The sequence below is a fragment of the Pan paniscus genome, chromosome 4 (assembly GCF_029289425.2).
Source record: "Pan paniscus chromosome 4, NHGRI_mPanPan1-v2.0_pri, whole genome shotgun sequence".
Classification (NCBI taxonomy): Eukaryota; Metazoa; Chordata; class Mammalia; order Primates; family Hominidae; genus Pan; species Pan paniscus.
Genome location: NC_073253.2, coordinates 28,064,508 through 28,085,902, shown reverse-complemented (window position 1 = coordinate 28,085,902; position 21,395 = coordinate 28,064,508). Strand labels below are relative to the sequence as shown.

General features: G+C 38.1%; 2 protein-coding genes across 5 annotated transcripts in view; one reads left to right on the top strand and one right to left on the bottom strand.

Moving 5' to 3' along the window:
• RASA1 (RAS p21 protein activator 1) overlaps positions 1 to 21,395 on the top strand; it is a 127,675-nt gene that overhangs the window by 45,285 nt on the left and 60,995 nt on the right. The gene's annotated exons all lie outside the window — the stretch shown is intronic.
• Positions 1 to 21,395, bottom strand: part of LOC130541509 (uncharacterized) — a 48,189-nt gene extending 26,794 nt beyond the window's left edge. Inside the window, exon 1 of the mRNA XM_057302264.2 lies at positions 1 to 21,395. This exon is cut by the window's left edge and continues 26,794 nt beyond it. The gene's annotated coding sequence lies outside the window, so the exon portion shown is untranslated.

Sequence of the window (21,395 nt, the reverse complement as noted above, 5' to 3'; positions counted from 1 at the left end):
ACACATTAAATTTTTATATGTGATAAGATCCTTTTTTAGGATTTATGTGTATGTGCTAGTTGAAAGCTCTTCTACTTGTTGGGTGACTTGGAGGCAGGGCTTTACCAGGAAAAAGAAGAAAGAGAGGTAATATAATGTTTTGACTACAGGAAAGACTTCTGTTGTTGGTTGGGGCAAGTAATGTCAAGCAGTTTGTTGCTTTTGAAGATCAATTGACTGCTTTGAGGTTGATTTCTTTGTGAATAACTTTAAGTTATATGTAAGACATTCCTAAATTTCTGAAATTGTGTTAAAGATGAGGATCATAGCAAACTATCAAGAAGAAAATAAGGAATTTTAAAAAAGAATTCCATAGATGTGTGATTCATCTAAAGAAAAATTACTAATCAAAAGAGACTAGAATTTACCATCAAAATATTTGCAAGCAAAGGAAAATGCAAAGCTAGTAAGTTAAATCTGAAATATGTCAATAGAATATGAGAGTTGAATTAAGAAATTATTTAGAAATAACTTATTTCCTGAGTTATTTTTTGCAATAGAGTTGATCTTACTTAAAAACAATGGCCACCAAAAATTTACAACTAATGGAGTCTGAGTAGGCTTTGCATAAAGAAGTAGGAAGGAATTAAAATTTTGGTAACAATATTTGTGATGGTCTTGTTTTTCATGTAAGCGCTGACAGACTTAGTTAAGATTGTTCAAGAAAGTGGTTGGAATGGCTTTCCTGGTATTGATAGTCTCTTCTAGTCTGCTTTCACTAGAGTTCCAAACCATGGGGTTCCCTGAGGCCCTTTCAAGAAGTCTGTAAAGTCAAATAATTTTCATAATACTAATGCATTATTTGCCATTTTCAGTTTCTTGACATTTGCACTATGGTACAAAGCAAAAACTTCTGATGCCTTAGTATAAATTAATGTAGTAATTGCATTAATGTACCAAATAATTCATTATCAAGTAATTTATGCATCAAACTATACTAGTAATTGTTGTATTCTTTGCTGCCACATAGCTGCAGAAAAAAATAAAGCCAGTTCCAGTTAAGAATGTCTTTGATAGAACAGTAAAAATTATTAATTTTATTAAGTTGCAGTCCTTGAGTATATGTCCTTTTAGTATTTTGTGGGTTGAAATGGAAAGAACACATAATACTATATTCTGACGTGCAATGTCTTGAGAAAAAATAGTTATGCGATTATTGAGTCGATATCTGAACTAGCCACTTCTTTTATGACACATTAGTTTTACTTTGAAAAATAGCTGACAAACTATGGTTATTTAGATTTCAGTATATGGCAGACATTTTCTTGAAAAAGAACAAAGTGAGCCTGTCACTTCAAGGAAAAAAACTGGCAGTATCTGGTGCTTTCAGGCGATATTTAAATTTTCAAGCAAAAATTAGAATTTTGGAGGCTTTGTATCTACAACTGTGACTTTGAGGGTTTCCCAAATACTTAATGACTTTCCTGATGAGATTGATGGTTGTCAGAAGTCTCTGAGACCAACCTCAGGTTCAGTGATTTTCTAGAAGGACTAACAGAACATGGCAAAACTGTTATACTCACAGTAATAATAGTTTGTTATAGCAAAAGGCTACAGTTTAAAATCGGCAATTGAAAAAGGTGCACAGGGCAGAGTCCAGCAGAGATTAGATGCAAGCTTCCAGTTGCCCTCTCCCAGGGGTGTCATAGGGACAGTGCTTAACTGCCGCTCACAGCAGCAGTATGTGACAACACGTGTCAAGTATTGCCAACCAGGAGAACTCACCTGAGTCTTGGTGTCCAGGGATTTTTTGGGTATCTTTCATGAAGGTCTAAAGTGCCCACGTCGCTGACTTTAGTAACTCCATCTGTTTGACTCCAGAGGTCAGACTGATACTGCATGGACCAAGGCCCCTACCGTAAATTACATTGTTAGCATAATCTGTATGGTGTGGCTGAAGGCTTTCAGTAAACAAAGGCACTCTTATTAAGCAGGATATTTCAAGGGCCTTGGGTGGGCAAGGGCCAAACCTTCCTTTGGAATATCCAAGGTGTGGACAACCTAGCCCTACTGGGTTATTAATCCTTTACTGCATACTGGTGATATATAAGGAATGTAATGTTTTGATAATATAAATGAAATGTGTTAATATCTGGAAGATCTGCAGAGCTCAGTGAAGCAGTATTTTTCAGATGATCACTGCATGATGCAACCTATGATATGCATCAGTAAATGACAGACCAGTGGATTTTAATGGAATAGAATACAAATGTTATACATGTGGTCAGATTCTACATTTCATCTAACTTATATGTAACTTTAGTAAGTAATAGTCTTCATATACTATGAATCAAAGCAATATAGAGCAACATTGAATGCAGAAACAGATAAGGAAATCTGTCTTCTGTTAAGTTAGATAGTAAACATTTGTACAAAAATGTAAATTGGTGCTGCTCTTCTCATAAATTTTTTTTGGAGAATATATTTTACGTGAAGAATATGTTATCTGTATTAACAGTTACTCCATTATGTGTTATTTTTAAATTAATTTCTAAACACTTAAGATTTTCTGAGTTCTAATTTCTAATACAGTAAATATTGACAGCTATAACCTACAAAAACAGAAGTTCTTTAGGGGCCAGCAATTTTTTAAACATCTGAACGGGCCTAGAGACCTTTTCGCTGGGTGTCCTCTTTCTGGGCTAGAGGTTATCAAAGGATGAGATGAACAACTAAACTAAGGGAAAGATAGTTTGCAACTGGAATCTCAGGGATATCTGGAACTGGGGATGTGAATGCTACCATGAATCTTCATTTCCATCTCTTCATCTGTTTGGTCCTCTCAGCTTCATTCTTTCTTCTTATACACAGGCTCCTCAGAGTACTGGAAAATCTAGCTAACAAATAAACAAGAACTCTTTCTTTGATCTTGCATCCTAAATCTTTCGCTATCAGAGAAAAAAACAGATTTGTTAGTATGAGTGTGAAAAAGTACTTGAATACTTGGTTCAGGTGTTTATCAGGGAATGATCAACTATGAGTAGGTCAGATTATTGAAGGAAAATGATACTTTCCCTGTTGGAATTGAGGGAGAAAGAGTTCCCACAGAGAGACCGTGAGTGTTTTCCCTGAATTGGATGGGGGCTGAACAGGCATCTTACAAATCATCTTTGAGTGTTAACAAGTTGTATGGACTGCAGATATTATGGGAGTTCAGAGTAGGGGAGGTTAGGGTATTTAAGTGAGGAAACTCACATTTCTATCTCAGTTTTTGATGTGATCAAATGGCATTTTATACTGGGTGAGTTTAGGTTTAAAATATCACTGGGCACAGGTGGTCTTTAGCTAATATCTTTGAGGTGGCTGAATTTTGGCTCTCCCTGGAGGTATAGGTATTCCTTGAAGGGAAGAGTGATAGATAACTACCACAGGGTAGGAGGACAATGCAAATAGTTTGGAAGCCGGGCTTTACCAGGAAAAAGAGGAAGGAGAGGTGAGAAATAGCTTGAATGGGAGAGTGAAAGTCATTCTCCAGTTTGGCTAGATATGTGGATTTCAGTAAGCGATTATGACTTTTGAATTTCCGCATAGGCAGGACTTTTTGACAGATTTGTTTTCCTCATCTCCCACCTGCCAGTGCCTACTGTGTTCAAGGCATTGTGCCATGTGCTAGACTAGAGAATTGTAAAGATGACTTAAATGTCCCCTAGTATCCACAAGTAACTTTTTACTTTAATGGAGAAAACAGATATGAAAATGATTGATTATATTACAGATAAGATAAAATGCCAAAAAAAGTCTAAGAAATCAGCTGACATCATGGTAGACGATTAATTATGACCAAGGGATCAATGAAATGACATTTAAGGTAGACACTGAAGAATGAGAGAGATTTCTGTAGACAAAGGGATGGCAATAAGGACATTGCAAATTAAAGGAGTAGTGTGATCAAAGAGGTCTGAAAATGCATGTTTGGGCCGGGCGTGGTGGCTCATGCCTGCAATCCCAGCACTTTGGGAGGCTGAGGTGGGCGGATCACCTGAGGTCAGGAGTTTGAGACTACCCTGACCAACATGGAGAAACCCTGTCTCTACTAAAAATACAAAAAATGAGCCAGGCGTGGTGGCACATGCCTGTAATCCCAGCTATTCGGGAGGCTGAGGCAGGCAGGAGAATCGCTTGAACCCGGGACGTGGAGGTTGCGGTGAGTCAAGATCATGCCGTTGCACTCCAGCCTGGGCAACAAGAGCAAAACTCTGTCTCAAAAAGATAAAAAATAAAAAATAAAAAAATAAAGTGCATGTTTGGCTTGTTTAAGAAATGACAGGTAGTCCAGTGGAGACTGGCCAAGCCATAAAGATTACTGAATGCTGTACCAGTTGTTTAGATTTAATTCTGTAAGCAATGGGACTTTTTCAGTTTTGATTTGTGTTTTGGGCATAGTTGTTTCTGGAGATAATATTATAGATGTATAAGGAGATGGAAGACCAGTAAAACTGAAAAATCTGTTGTAGGAATAGAGAACATAATGGGTGGGAAAGGAAATGACAGGATGGAAGAAGAGAGCATAGGAAGGTGGAATTGTTAAGGCTTTTTGACTGATTGGATATGAGGGAAACAGGTAGAGAAATAGGTCAGAGATACTGATGAGAAGTTTCCATCAGGTTGAATTGTATTTAATTTTTTGGTCTTAAAAAAACCAGCAATAGATGGTTCAGCTCATAGCTTGGGTATCTGGATTGATGTTAATGGCAAGTAAAGATGAGAAACAGGAGAGACAGGAGAGGTAAAGAGAAAGGCTGTGGGACGAATGATGATGGTCATTTAAAAAAAAAAAAGTGTTGAGTTTTAGTTGTTAGTTGAGATATCCAGATTGAAAGATCCAGTTGCTGGTGGAAATGCAATTCTGTCTTTAAGGTTGATGGGAGAGTTAGGAATTATTTACATTGTTAAATGTTCTTTATTGTGATACTGGATGAGTATGACAGATATGTGACCTAGATTATTAGATAAGTGACACCCCCATCTTTAAGTTTGTTTCAGAGATCCTAAATAAAACATTTTTGAATATTACACCTTTTTGAGGGCATTATATTTGGGAGCTAGGCAGAATGTGGTTTCCAAATTATGTAAAGTATAAAGAGTTTTATATTAAAATGGATATATTATTCTGATTGTCATATTCACTATGTTCATAAAGAAGTACAGAATTACAACACAGCTTCTATTAATGGCTAACAGGCAAAAACTTCAGTCTTAGTCCATTTTCTATTACTGCAGCAGAATACCTGAAACTGGTAATTTATTTTAAAAAACTATTTCTTACAATTTTGGATGCTGGGAAGTCCAAGACTGGGGAGGGGGGTTGGCATCTAGCGAGGGCCTTCTAGCTACATAATAACAAAGTGCAGGTAGTCACATGGTAAGAGGGCAGGAGAATGCCAGCTCAGGTCTCTCCTTCTCTTATAAAAACCACCAATCCCATCATGGGGGCCTGCCCCACCCTGATGACCCTATCTAATCCTCACAAAGGTAGGCCTCACAAAGGCCCTACCACCAAATACTGTCAATGTATGAATTTGGGGATTAAGTTTCTAACAAAGGAAATTTGGGGGCACATTCAAATCATAGCAGCTTCCTTTTAAAAAATCTTGCGTTTTTAAAGAAGTGTGCTATCTTTTGGGTTTTTCAGAGACCCTCTCAACCTAGAGTAAATATAGAATACTATTTAATAATCTCATATTAGAATGTTTAATATGGGAGAGGGTTGAACAACTGCTGTCAAGATTATTTTATGTGCTATTAAATAAGTAGCACCTTGCGAATAATAGTCTGCTTCCATTATTTTTGTATATTAGTAATCAAGCAGATTAAATACTTCCTAGGAATTATGGTTATTTGTTTTACTTCAAAAACAATGTTGATTTAAAGTACACTGCAGGTTAAAAAAGTTTAATTTCAAAAAATGGATATATAGGCTGATTCTTTTTTCTAATTATTGAAAGTCATTTGGAATTGCAATAAAAATTTTTCTGTGGTTTCTTCAGTAATTTGTAATTCAATTTATTAGTAATTTCATTAAAATTAAAAAAATTATGGACACTATGTTAAAATCTGTATACCAAATAATACATTTTAAACTCACATTTTTGGATAATTTTCAGAACTATTAATGTTTAACTTTTTTGTGCTAGAATGCTCTGAGACCAGATCTGTTTGTTTGAAAAAGAAAATTACAAGTATAAATTTAAAGCAAATATGACGAATGGTTAGCTTGTGCCTTGGCTTCTGTTGCCTGTAATAGATGTGCCCTCTAAGATGTTCTTGCTATGGTACCTGGAAGATAATTCCTTCTTTGCCTGGTTACTATAGTTGTCTTATTGAGGGCCAGTTGGTTTCAGAATGCATTTTAAAAAATGGGAAAAATACCTGTGGAAAAAATAATTAGCTTTTCAAAAGACAGTAATGGATAGCTTATTCCGATTCCCAGGTTATCAGTAGATAAACAGTTAAATGGACAATCACAAAAATACTTCACAACCAAAGGTTCTTCTTCATTTTTCTCATCCTTAAATTTTCTACCTCTCTCCCTCAAATTTCATGGCATTTTATTTCATGTGTCAGGATTGCCACTATCTAAATATCTTTCTTCTCTGAAATTTCTAGACCTGTCCCACAGAGACTTGAGAATTGAGAACATGGAGAGTGGGAGTAAGGAAGTTGCATGGTCCTTCCTGTATCTGTTTTTATTACCCTGTGCCTCAGCATCCCTGTTTTGGGGAACTTCCTGCACATAAACTGTCAAAGCCTCTCACAATTATAGATACAAAGCTGTTTTCTGGTAACTTGTGGACTCACTGATTTCTTCTTGCATGTGAGAAAAAGAGCTTTAGAAATTAAAGCGGCTCTAAAGTGCCAAGAATCTGAGTTTATGGGAAAAGTCACCTGACTCTGCTACTTGGATACCACATTTTTTTTTTTTTTGGAGAAAGAGTCTTGCTCTGTTGCCCAGGCCAGAGTGCAGTGGCGAAATCTCGGCTTACTGCAACCTCTACCTCCTGGATGCAAGCAGTTCTCATGCCTCAGACTCCCGAGTAGCTGGGATTACAGGCGTGTGCCACTACACCCAGCTAATTTTTGTATTTTTAGTAGAGTTGGGGTTTTACCTTGTTGGCCAGGCTGTTCTTAAGTTCCCGGCCTCATGTGATCTGCCTGCCTTAACCTCCCAAAGTGCTGGGATTACAGGTGTGAGCCACTGCGCCTGGCGGATACCACAAATTTGTGGTAACTTCATCTGTACTTTTATTACATGGTGCTCTTATTGCAGTCCTTTTGTTTGTGCGTTCCAGACTTTTAATAAATTCCCCTTAGCTGCTCTGCTTTGCCATTTTACCACACTGCTTAAGGCCTATCTTCTTCCTCATTAGATGGCCTCGATTACTACTTTATAGGGAGAATCAAAATTACATATTTTCAAGTTCACTCATCACTTTGCTTATTTGTGACCTTAAGGAATTAGACTAGATATCTGAAAGCTTTTTCCATCCCAGATATTTCATCTTAAAATAATTTTCTCTACTTTTTACTGTGAGGCAACTGTGTATTTGTTCTTTTGCCATTCCATGATTGTAGACATTGTGTTTCCACCTATCTTTTGTCTCTTCTGTTTTTAAGGAAAAGATGACCTTTTTCCCTAATAAGACTGTTTTTCTCATGCTCTTTTTTTTTTTTTCTTTTGAGACAGAATCTTGCTCTGTTGCCCAGGCTGAAGTGCAGTGGCACGATCTCAGCTCACTGCAGCCTCGGCCACCTGGGTTCAATTAATTCTCATGCCTCAGCCTCCTGAGTAGCTGTGATTACAGGCGCATACCACCACACTCAGCTAATTTTTGTACATTTTGTAGAGACAGGGTTTTGCCATGTTGCCCAGGCTGGTCTTGAACTCATGAGCTCAAGCAGTCCGCCCACCTCAGCATCCCAAATTTCTATAATTACAGGCTTGAGCCACCGCGCCCAGCCGGTTTTCTCACACTCTTAAGCTCATTTTTTCCCATTTCTTTTAGAGCTTTGCTTTTTCAAATATCCCCCCTTTATAATAGATAGTTGTAATGAAACAGTTTTCTAAAGGATATTTAGAGTAATGGTACTACCATTAGGTTGAGATTCATTGCTGGGCTAAAATGTTCTTGGCATTTTGAAGCGTGCTTTCATATATCATATAGAAATCCAGAGAACAGTTCTACCTGAGCTTCTATTATAACCCCCACAAATATTTGTGGATTCCCTACTGTATGCAAAGCACTGTACTAAGAATGCTATAGGGTATATAAAAATCAGCAAAATTTGGCCTGTTAGAGGAGGAGTTTATGGCCAGTATAGGGGAACATGTAAAAAAGTACAACGAGATAGAGGAAGATTGATATCTAAATGCAGAGGATTTTAAAGGAGGGTGTATTAGTTTGTCTTCACACTGCTATAAATAACTACCTGAGACTGGGTAGTTTATAAAGAAGCAATGTTTAATTGACTCAGTTCTGCAGGCTGTACAGGAAGCATGGCGGGGGAGGCCTCAGGAATCTTACAGTCATGGTAGAAGGCAAAGGGGAAGCAAGCACATCTTCACATAATGACAGGAGAAACAGCATGTGAAGGGGAATGTGCCACACACTTTTAAACCATCAGATCTTGTGAGAACTCACTATCACGAGGGCAGCAAGGGGAAATTTGCTCCCATGATCCAATCACCTCCTACCAGGTCCCCTCCCCAACACTGGGAATTACAATTCAACATGAGATTTGGATGGGGGCACAGAGCCAAACCATATCATTCTCCCCAGCCTCTCCCAAATCTCATATTATTCTCACATGTCAAGACACAATCATGCCTTCCCAACAGTCCCCCAAAGTCTTAACTCCTTCCAGCATTAACTGAAAAGTCCAAAGTCTTATCTGAGACAAGGCAAGTCCCTTCCACCTATGAGCCCGTAAAATAAAAAACAAGTTAGTTTCTTCCAAGGTACAATGAGAGTACAGGGAATGGGTAAATGTTCCTGTTGCAAATGGGAGAAATAGCCAAAACAAATGGGCTACAGGCGCCATGCAAGTCTGAAACCCAACAGGGAAGTCATGAAATCTTCAAGCTCCCATATCCTTTGATTCCATGTCTCACATCCAGGGCACGCTGATGCAAGGGGTGGCCTCCTAAGGCCTTTGGCAGCTCTGCCCCATGGCTCTGCAGGATACAGCCCCCACAGCTGCTTTAATGGGCTGGCATTGAATGCCTGCAACTTTTGCAGGCACACAGTGCAAGCTGTCAGTGGATCTACCCTTGTGGGGTCTGGAGGATGATGGCCCTCTTCCCACAGCTCCATTAGGTAGTGGGGACTCTCTGTGAGGGTTCCAGTCCCACATTTCCCCCTCTGCACTGCCCTAGTAGAGGGTCTCCATGAGGACTCTGCCCCTGTAGCGGAGTCCTGCCTGGACATCCAGGCATTTCCATACATCCTCTGAAATCAAGGTGGAGGCTCCCAAACCTCTTCTCTTGCCTTTTGTGCACCCACAGACCCAACACCATGTGGAATCCACCAAGACTTGTGGCTTGCACCCTCTGAAGCCATGGCCCGAGTTGTACATTGGCCCCTTTTAGCCACAGCCACAGCTGGAGCTGGAGTGGCTGGGACGCAGGGCACCAAGTCCCAAGGATGCAGTTAGCAGCAGGGCTCTGGGACTGGCCAATGAAACCATTTTTCCCTCTTAGACCTCCAGGCCTGTACTGGAGGGGCAGCCGTGAAGATCTCTGACATGCCCTGGGAGACATTTTCCCCATTGTCTTGGCTGTTAGCATTTGGCTTCTTATTTATGTAAATTTCTACCACTGGCTTGAATTTCTCCCCCAAAAATGGGTTTGTCTTTTCTATAGCATGGTGAGGCTGCAAAATTTCCAAACTTTTATGTTCTGCTTCCCTTTTAAACATAAGTTCCAATTTCACACCGTCTCTTCATACATATGAGCATATACTTTTAGAAAAAAACCAGGTCACATCTTGAATGCTTTGCTGCTTAGAAATTTCTTCTGCCAGGTACCCTAAATCATCTCTCAAGTTCAAAGTTCCACACATCTCTAGGGCAGGGGCACAATGCTGCCAGTCTCTGCTAAATCATAGCAAGAGTGACTGTTACTCTGGTTCCCAATAAGTTCCTCATCTCCATCTGAGACCACATCAGCCTGGATTTCACTGTCCATATCACTATCAGCATTTTGGTTACAATTATTGAGCAAGTCTCTAGGAAGTCTGAAACTTTCCCACATCTTCCTGTCTTCTTCTGATCTCTCCAAACTGTTCCAGCCTCTGCCTATTACCCAGTTCCAAAGTTGCTTCCGCATTTTGAGGTATCTTTATAGCAGTGCCACACTTCTCTGGTACCAGTTTTCTGTATTACCTTGTTCTCATACTGCTACAAAGAACTACCTGAGACCGGGTAATTTATGAAGAAAAGGTTTAATTGACTCACAGTTCTGTAGGCTGTACAGGAATCATGGCTGGAGAGGCCTCAGAAGACTTACAATCATGGCAGAAGGCAAAGGGGAAGCAAGAACGTCTTCACATGGTGACAGGAGACAGAGTAAAGGGGGGAAGCGCCACACACTTTTAAACCATCAGATTTTGTGGGAATTTACTATCACGAGAACAGCAAGGGGAAATTTGCCTTCATGATTCCATCACCTACCACCAGGTCCCTCCCCCAACACTGGGAGTAACAGTTCAACATGAGATTTGGGTAGGGATACAGAGCAACCATATCAGAGGGAGGTAATGTATTCAGTTAAAGGGGATTAAAAATGGCTTTATGCAAGTATACTTTTCCCGGTAACTCAACATAGTGTTTTGACAAGCAAAAATCGAATGATGACTGCATTGTGAAAAGACAAGGTGAAAACAAGGTAGTATTTGTAGAGTTACACATAGTCTGATTTGGCTAGAAGGGAGGCTGGAGCCTTTCATGGTGGCTTTTGAATGCCATGGTGAATAGTTTGTGCTTTATTTGTTATTGAATAGCAATTTGTACACTTCTGAGCTATTAGAGTGAAATGATTAAGCCTGTGGTTTAGGAAGAAAGAGCCTATTAGGGAGATAAATCTTTCCCTAGTTGTAGGAAGGGTTGGAACAGTATGATATGGAGAGGGTAGTAATGAATGAAGGAATGGAAAACGAGAATAATTTCAATGATACTGGAGGTGCAGTATACAAGTTGGCAGTAGTTTTATGTCTAGGAAGATAAGAAGTGTTTAGGAAAAACTCCCAAATTGTTTTTCCTCTGCTCTTACACCACAACAATCAACACAGAGGACTTCTGTGTCCAAATGCACAGTATTTCTCCCTGCCAAATAAGCAATCAGTTCTATAGTGAACACCAGCTAATTGGCTTTCAATTCATTTCTGTCACTACCTAGAGATAGTGTCAGATCCCAACAGCTGAGGGCTCAGTCTTGGGGTCTGGGCCCTCCTTCCCACTGGTTGTAAGTCTGCATCTCTGGAACTTCTACCAGATGGCTTCGAGTTGGGGTTTCCACAACCCCCTCTTTGGGTTGGATTAATTTGCTAGAGTTACTCACAGAACTCAGAGAAACACGTTTACTGGTTTATTATGAAGGATATGTTAAAGGATACAAGTAAACAGCCATATGGCAAGGTCTGGATGCCATAGGGCAAGGTCTGGAAGGGTCCCAAATGTAGGAGCCTCTGTTTCCGTGGAGTTAGGGTATGCCACTCTCCCAGCAAGTGGATGAGTTCTTGCTCACCTTCTTGCCCACCTTCACATGTTCAGCTGTGAGGCCAGTCCTTTTGGTTTTTTATGGAATTTTCATGACATCAGCACTTTCCCCAATGGGAAGACCCCCCATAGGACCCTCTCTGAAATGAGGGCATTATGACCCACAGTCAGAAAAGTGGAGGAAAATTAGAGTCCTGCCTTGGTGCAGATGAAAGGAGGGCAGGAGAAGGTCAGGGATATTGTTTCCTGAGGCCTAACACACCAAACATTGTAATAAAAGACTATAACAAGGGTGATATAGCTTGAATGTGTGTCCCCTCCAAATCTCGTATTTAATGAGACCTCCATTGTTGGAAGTGGGGTCTGGTGGGTGTTTGGATCATAAAGGTGGATCCCTCATGAATGGTTTGCTGCCCTCCCCTGTGGTAATGAGTTCAAGTGAGAGCTGGTTGTTTAAAGCAGGGGTCCTCAACCCCTACTCCATGGACCGGTACCTGTCTGTGGCCTGTTAGGAGCTGGGCCACACAGCAGGAGGTGTGAGCCACAGGCAAGCGAGCATTACTGTCTGAGCTCCACCTTCTGATCAGCAGAACTTAGATCAGCAGCAGCATTAGATTTTCACAGGAGCGCAAACCCTATTGTGAACTCCTCATATGAGGGATATAGGTTGTGTGCTCCTTATGAGAATCTAATGGTTGATGATCTGAGCTGAAACAGTTTCATCCTGAAATCATCTTCCCTGACCCCTTGTCTGTGGAAAAATTGTCTTCCACTAAATCAGTCAGTCCCTGGTGCCAGAGGTTGGGGACTACTGGTTTAAAGGAGCCTGGCTCCTCCCCCCTTCTCTTGCTCTCTCTGGTCATGTGATGTGCTAGCTCTCCCTTTGCCTTCTGCCATGAGTAAAAGCTTCCTGAGGCCTCACTGAAAGCAGATTCCAGCACCATGCTTCCTCTATAGTCCTGCAGAACCATGAGCCGCAATAAACCACTTTTCTTTACCAATTACCCAGTCTCAAGACAGACTAACACAAAGGGCTATGGGAGTTATAAGCCAGGAACTGTGGATGAAAACCTATTTTTAAAAATATAGATATATAAACACAACCACATACATAAATAAAATAACACCACAAGAAGGAATCAAAGTTGCTTTTGAAATTCCAGGTCTGGACACTAGGAAGGATGCTGGTGTTATTAATAAAGAGGAAGAGAAGTGTGAGTGTGTGTGTGTGTGTGTGTGTCTGTGTCTGTGTGTTTGTGGAGATATTTGCTAATTTTTTAAGATGTTGATATATTCACCTTAAGGTGAAGATTCTTGGGAGGGCTTTGTTAATTTAAGCCTGGCGTTTAGGAAGGAAGTTAGAGAGGGAAATTTGGGTATTGCTATCATAGAGGTTATAATTTGAGCTGATGGATAACTGATATTTCCATGACTGTGAATAAATACAGAAATGGAAAATTCTGAGGAAAAGGCACGTAGAAAATGCCTTAGTTTTAGGATGACTTTTGAGTAAATTGTGTAATATTTCACCCTTATTTTTTAAAAAAAGTTAAATAGGAGAAACACTTTGAGAAAGCACAGAGGGAGAAAACTAATGCCTTAAAACATTGCCTAACGCATAATAGGAGCTTAAAAAAATCTTTGTTGAATGAATAATTGTAACTTGTTTGGGATATAAGCCTATGTATAGTAGAAAAATGGGCATATTGTGGAGAACTTTTGAGGGAGAGAGTGGATAATGCCTATTCCCCTGCCCTGTGCTCATAGGGTTATTGCTGATACCAGATGAAAGGACAGATCTGAGAATATTTTGAACTTTTAAAATGTTCTTTGAGGCATATTTCAGTTTGAGGAACTGAAAGAAATTCCATAAGTAAGGTAGTATGTCTGTATTCAGCAAGTAAGGTAACATGTCTGCATATAAGCTTATATTCTTTCCATTTTATTTGGTGGGAATTAGATTTGTAAAGTATATTGTAAAGAATGTTTAGGGTATTGTTATGGCTATATATCTTTTGATAAGTCAATTCTTTTTTTTTTTTTTTTTTTGCCTGTGCTTTTTCCCATTGCCTGTTATATTTTTCTCACTTTCCTTCTAAGTCCCTCACTTTTTCCAAATCAGTTGCCATTCATCTTTTAGGTCTCAGTTTAGCCATCAGTTCTTTCAGGAAATGTATGCTAAAATTCTAAGACTGAGACAGGTATTTTTTTGTATCCCTGTGTATCCTCCTACTTACTATACCAGATTACAGTTGCTTAATTTGTCTGTCTTCTCCACTAGAACCTAAACTTTCCTGTCATGGTGTTCTGTCGTATTTACTGTTATATTCTACCATGTAGCACAATGCTTGGCACATAGTTTGTTGGAGATGAACTAAATAAGAGACAATGTTAGACTAAAGTTTACTTTTAACCTTCAGACATAGTGATTTCTTATCTTCATGTGCTGAATGGTATGATACTATAATTGTTGAAGTTCTAAGAAAAACCCAACTATAAGAATTGATACTGTTTTGAGGATTTAAAGAACACAGATACAAGAGATTGAAAATGTGCTGTAGGAACTAATACTAGCCTCCTGCTAGTAGGTATTGTGCTAGCCTTCCCTCCCTTTTCCTCCTCTCTTTCAACATTTGATCAGTGCATAACATTTCTTGGAGAGGTGTGGTTTTTTTTCTTCCCTTCGTTATCTGTTTACTAGGGTGACGGGAGTTAAAGGTAGTAAAAACTTCACAATCATGGTTGAGTGCATTTCAGTGTAAACTTTGTATTCTCACCTTTTGTATGTTAGTCTTTTAGTGAATTTTGGGTGGACAGAATGTATGATAGTGCTGTTTCTTTAGAAATGCTCTCTCGAAACTAAAACCTCTTGGATTCTGTAAATATGTTACCTGTTGAAAAAGGAAACAGCATTTCTGCCCTTACTTTGAACTAACTTGATCTGAGATAAATACATACACACATGCACGCATGTGCACACACACATACATACGCACTCTAGTTATCTGGATATATACAAATACACCCAAGAATAGCTAACATAAACACGCCCTCTTCTCCCCTTCCTCAAGTTTAAGTGATGTGTAGTTGGTCTAAGGGGTACTACACCTGTTTTGCTTAGCCTAGTGGTTGTTCAAGTGAATTTACCAGTGACCCAATTTTAGTCTCTATCATAGTGATTTGAAAAAAAAGGCCAAGTAAAGTCACTTAGTATGAGATAAATTTTCTTTGCTTTCCTCTTCACTTTAAGAAATCAGTTGCTTTTTTAATTTTTTAATTTTTTTTTAACCTTTAGCAGACTGTATTAGTTCATTCTCATGATGCTAACAAAGACAAACCCAAGATGGGGTCACTTATAAAGGAAAGAGGCTTAATTGACTCATAGTTCCGCAGGGCTGGGGAGGCCTCGGGAAACTTACAATCATGGCGGAAGGGGAAGCAAACATGTCCTTCACATGGTGTCATCAAGGAGAAGTACTGAGCAAAAGGGGGAAAAGCCCCTTATAAAACCATTAGATCTCGTGAGAACTCACTCATTATCACAATAACAGCAGCATGGGGGTAACTGCCCCCATAATTCAGTTACTTCCCACCGGGTCGGGTCCCACCCACAACATGTGGGGATTATGGAAACTACAATTCAAGATGAGATTTGGGTGGAGACACAGCCAAACCATATCACAGACAGTAAGAATGTATTTGTTACAAATAAATATGGGAGCTTAAGAAGATTTTTATGTTTTAGCAAATGCATACCAACTTGAAATCACCAATTTAGTTTTAGAAGACACAAGCGTGTGTAACAAAGTCTGATTAGCATTTTGAGGCTTGTAGAATAACTTCAGAAGTTTGTAGTATGATCAGGCACACAGAGTCCCAAGTGATTCAGATGCAAAAGATTTCTTGGCAATTGGATTTCTGCATGTATGTTTCTCTGTAGCTACTTTGGTGCCTGTCAGTAATATAACCAAAAGGAAAAACAAAGTGGAAAGTAAAAGTAATCTGCTGGTAACTTCAATTTAGTTTTCTTTTTATAAAAGGAAGTCTATTGATGTTAGCACTGTTTTAATGGTTTTCTGTTGTGTAGTAGACAGTTTTCATTTGGGATTGTCAAGTTAGTTGTAAATAATTGTATAGTTTCAATGAAATGCCTGTCTGTATTCACACTAGGATATTTTCTCATTGCACAAATTTCCATATTTTTCTCTGATCAAGTGAGACAGATTATAAAACACAAAGGCCCCTCTAAGGCCCTTCGGATGTGTTCCAGCAATATGCAGCAGCCCCCCACCCCCTTTTTTATTTCCCCTGTGACAGGGTCTCTCTCTGTTGGCCAGTCTAGAGTGCAGTGGCACAATCTTGTCTCACTGCAGGCTTGACTTCCCGGGCTCAAGCTATCCTCCCATCTCAGCCTCTCGAGTAGCTGGGATCATAGGTATGTGCCACCATGCCTGGCTAATTTTTGTATTTTTTGTAGAGGTGGCGTTTTGCCATATTGCCTGGGTTGGTCATGAACTGCTGGGTTCCAGCAGTCCCCTCCTCAGCCTCCCAAATTGCTGGTTTATAAAGTTGGGAGCCACTGCGCCTGGCCACAGCACACATTTATAAAAAATGTTCATGTGATTCCAAATTTAAAATAGAGTGATTTCTGTGACTTTTTTAAATTGTTCACTTTTTTAACATGCAGTTTCATCTTAGATGTATGATATTGTATGTAAATTGATTTGTATTTCTAAAAAAATGAAATTAAGGGACTCCATATCTACCTGTAAGATTTCTCAACAAAAATTTACAAAGCTAGCTGGGAAGACATGTATGTACTTCTTGAATTTCCTCCTGCTATTCCTTTTCCCCATCTTCCTTAGAGAGGCAAAGAAGAGAGAGGGAGATTTACTTTTAAAATAGGAGAACATTAAATGCTTTATTATTAACGTGTTATATTAAGCAGTTTTAAGTCATAGTGTCTCAAGTACATACTATCCTTTATATTGCCCCCCAACACCCAAAATATACACACATTGGGAAAAGAATGGGGGCTCTTTGGGGGTTTTCTTCTAGAGTTGCCAGGTGAAATAGAATTTCTAGTTTATTAATAGTATGGCACTTGCAGCCCCAATTAATTTGAATGCTCTATAATGTTCAAAAAGAGTTTTGAGAAAATTTCCTCCTAAAATTAATGCCTTAGTAGAAAAAAAGATTGGTTTCTCCTGTTCTCTTCCCCAAATTAGATGGAAAGTAAACAAGACTGGAAAATAGGTAATTGAGACTAAGATGATTCACAGATTGATCACCCATTTTGCAACAGTCATAAAATTTGTTAGTTTTTTTGAAGAAGTTTATTAATCAGTCCCATATCCTTTGAGTATCCTCTACTCCCCTGTGATACTGGTTTGATATTAATTAAGCTAATATTTACTGGGTTCTTGGTATCCATTAGGTATTCTTCTAAGCAACTTTATATGTGTTAGCTCATTTAATAATAATATTAAGCCAACATTCTCTGAGGTAGACACTATTATATTCCTTTTATAGATGAGGAAACTGAGGCTCAGAGATAAAGTAATCTGCCTACATTTGCGCAGCTAGGTGGCAGAGCTGGGATTCAAAGACAGTGACTCTAGAGTCTTTTAACCATTCTACTATAAAGCCTATGTAGTATTTTTCATTTTTGTATTTTTCCTTAAAGGAATTTAGTACAAGTCATTAATTTTATTCTGAGGTTGAGATAGAAATTAATTTCCCTAATTTACAAGTGATGGTAACGACATAAAAAATGTAAAGACTTGGCCATAACTGTGGAGACAGTTTCTGACGAGATTTGGTATGTTTAGGGTGGCATCGCCATAGATTGGAGGTTTCTTGGGTTTCTGTTAAGTTTTGGTCTTCTGTTAGTATGCATTGTCTCTTTTGAACAAGCTCAAGGAGTGTCAGCATAATCATACTTCTTTGAGTTCTGTCAGCCTAAACTGTTTTCACATTCTTTTCACATGTCAGAATTTTTGGCTGGGTGCAGTGGCTCACACCTGTAATCTCAGCACTTTGGGAGGCCGAGGCAGGCAGATCACCTGAGGTCAGGAGCTCGGGACCAGCCTGGCCAACATGGTGAAACCCCGTCTCTACTAAAAATACAAAAGTTAGCCGGATGTGGTGGCACACACCTGTAATCCCAGCTACTTGGGAGGCAGAGACAGGAGAATCACTTGAACCCAGGAGGCGGAGGTTGCAGTGAGCCATAAGAGCATGGCACTGCACCCCAACCTGGGTAACAGAGCAAGACTCCGTTTCCCCCTCCAAAAAAAGAGAGAGAACTTCCTATGTGGACGTTAAAAAAGAAAAGTTTTTGTTTTGTTTTTTTACATTGGCATGGTGGTTTAACTAGATGACTTATAAAGTATTTTTCAACATTGTTTTATGAGTCAACACTTCTTCTTTCATTGGACAAATACTTTTAAAACTTATTATTGCTATGTGCCAGGTATATTCTGTGTTATAATTACCACAAATGTGAGCAGATTTATAAACTTTAACTTAGATGATGAGCTATTGTTTAGTAATCTCATGTTACACTCAGAGTATTCTCATACCACCAGTATGACTCTTATGCTTATGTTTCTTTGAGGTATTCTAGATTCCAGTTGAATTTTTTTTTAAACTTATTTGAAAATGGTCACCAGCAAATCTACTTTTAAAGAGATATAATAAGGCTTTGACTGTGAAGACTTAAGAGTAATAGTGGGGTTGATTAAATATGCTTTCTTGTATTTCTTTGTAATTTTATTGCTGTGACTATTTGTAGAGGCAGAAAGTGTAGCATTTTTAAAAATTGAGTATTTTAGACAAATAACCACTCCCAAAGTGTTCACTCTTGGGAAATGTTATATCTTTGTTATTGAGAGTATGTTTTGTAAAGCCATATCCCACCTGAAATAAAAAGAATTACAGACTTCAGAAAGTTAAGGTAGACAGTATTTTCTTGGCTACTGGGGCTAATTAGAATATATGATTCTCTATGCAGGACAGCCACCTTAGGGACTCTGAATCTCTCTCAGTAGGGTAAAATTTTTATATTTATATAAAAGATTGTGGGTTAAAAAATGGTTGAGAAATACTGTTTTTGAGTAAACCCAAGGACTGGTGTTTAAAGGTTATATAGTATTTTACTTAGGTTCTAGAAATCTGTAAGCTGTCTGAATCAAATCTTGTAACATTGGATTTATTGTGATTTATTTATAAAACATTTAAGGATCAAATCAACCACGTAAATATTTACAAGCTGATGGCTGGATAATTTAATTGCAGTTTATAGTCATAATCAAGAATTTACATGTTTTGCTTTATGTGTTTGAAGCTTATGACCTTTTGACATGAAGGAAATTGCTAACATTTAGGAAATAGTTACTTATTTAGATTAATGTCTTTCTCCTGAACTGACTTATCCATTTTAATGCTCAGATCTTAGAAAGTACATAGATGTAAAAAATCGACTCGGTGTGGTGGCTCACACCTGTAATCCTAGCACTTGGGAAGGCTGAGGTGAGCAGATCACTTGAGTCCAGGAATTTGAGACCAGCCTGGGTGACATGGCAAAACTCTGTCTCTCCAAAAAAAAAAAAAAAAGCTGGATGTGGTAGCATGTGTCTGCAGTCTCGGCTACTTGGGAGGCTGTGGTGGGAAGATGGGTTGAGCCTGGGAGGTGGGGGTTGCAGTGAGCTGAGATCGTACCAGTGTACTTCAGCCTGGGCGACAGAGTGAGACTCCCGTCTTAAAACAAAACAAAACAAAACTAAAAACCACAAATAAACATATATATCACTTAAAATCATAAGTTGGATATTTCTTATAAAGTAGTAATTGTGTAATGCCTCATGTATCTCTGTGTATCATTTCAATGGTAAGTTCAAAAGATGAAGGAGATTAAAGAAAAACCTTTTTCATCTTGACACTACCTAAGACATAACAGAAATTTAACAAATAACAAGTATACAAAAATAGAGATTTTTAAAAATTGTCCTTAATTTTATCTTTGTTGGGTATATAAATCTGCTCTCTGGGATAGTTCTACTGCTTTAAGTAATGAGGAATGCACTAGTTTCATATTCTAAGGATAACCTAAGGATATCCCATATATTTTCACAACTAAATAAATTCATACCCTGAAATTTCAAAATTTTATTCTCTTATGTCGTTAAATTATAGTTCCTTAGGGTTCGTTTACGATCTCTGGTGTAAACTTTCCATTTCAGATTTAAAAAGTCCCTGAGCTCTTGAAAGTTAAATTTACTTGTCATTTGTCTCAAAGATAATGGCTGAACTAAGATTAGGATTTTAGAGGAATGCAGTATTGATTGTTCTTTCCCTTCTTCCTCTAGTACTAACAGGTTACAATTATATTTTGTTTGTTAAGTCGTAATGGAACGCTATAAATAAGTTCATTATTTTCAGCCTTATGCATAGGGCTCTAAATAAATAGGTTGGTTTTAGAAGAAAACTAAAAGTAATTCTTTCCATAAGTTTTAAGTTTCTGTGTTTTTGTTTTATTTTTAAAAACTAAGGAGTCAAAAATAATGAGCTTTTATTACAACAAGCTTACAAAAATAGTCATAGTAACATAATGCTTTTATCATTGGCTTATTATATATTATATAAAATACATATATTATTATAAATACAAGATTACAAATAAACTTTGGTAAAGCTGAAGTACTATATTATGTTACATAATTGAATATATCAATGTAATATGAATGTTTATTGTTTTTCTCTGAATGTTTCAAATTAGGCTGTATCTAAGGATGAGTTTGGCTAAACTATCAAATGTAAAAATATTTTATAGCAATTACTTTGGAGATTTGTTACCATGCCTGTATGATACTTCTAGTATATTTCTAAGCATGTTTCTGTTTATATCAGTCCATGAGGCTTTTATAGGCATACTTGGTATCCTAGAGTTACAGCCAGTTTCTTAAGTAGATCATTTGATAGTATGTAGGTAGAACACAGTTAAACTGAGAGCAAGAAGGGTGAAGGGACAAAGGTGCTATTTATTCTCCCACATGTTTGTTACATAAATTTGGAAAGTTGAGTGCAAATGTAAAATGTATAGTCATGGAGTAGATTATCTTAGAGCCAAAGGGATTAATCAGCTTCACGTTCAAACAGGAAATTAAAATAGCATCCTTTAGACAGTGTAATTCTGTTTTCCTGTCGCAGGGCACAAACACTAAAATGGAATAAAACATTTTATATTCTCATAGGTTCCATGTGCCTTGTGAAGTCATGGTTCCTCAGTATAAGATCGAGGTAGTAAATTAATCATTTCCATTTGTCTATCTTTTATTTTTCTAAGTAAAGATTTGGTTGCAGTAGTGTTTATATTTTGAATAGCAGGCAATCCTGGAAGTAGGGAGATGGGTAGAAATGGAAGAGATTTATATATGAGATGACTAGGACTGAGCTTTTAGAACAAATTAAAGACCAAGTAAATGAGTATTTTTTGAGACTGAGGTTAAATTGAGTTAAAATTGGAATAACTGGTTCAGAGTAAAATGTAAATGTTTAAGTTACATGTAGGCATTTAAAACCTCTAGTAGTATGTTTTTCAAGTGTCCATAGAAATTCTGCACTTGCTATTTATATGGTAATAT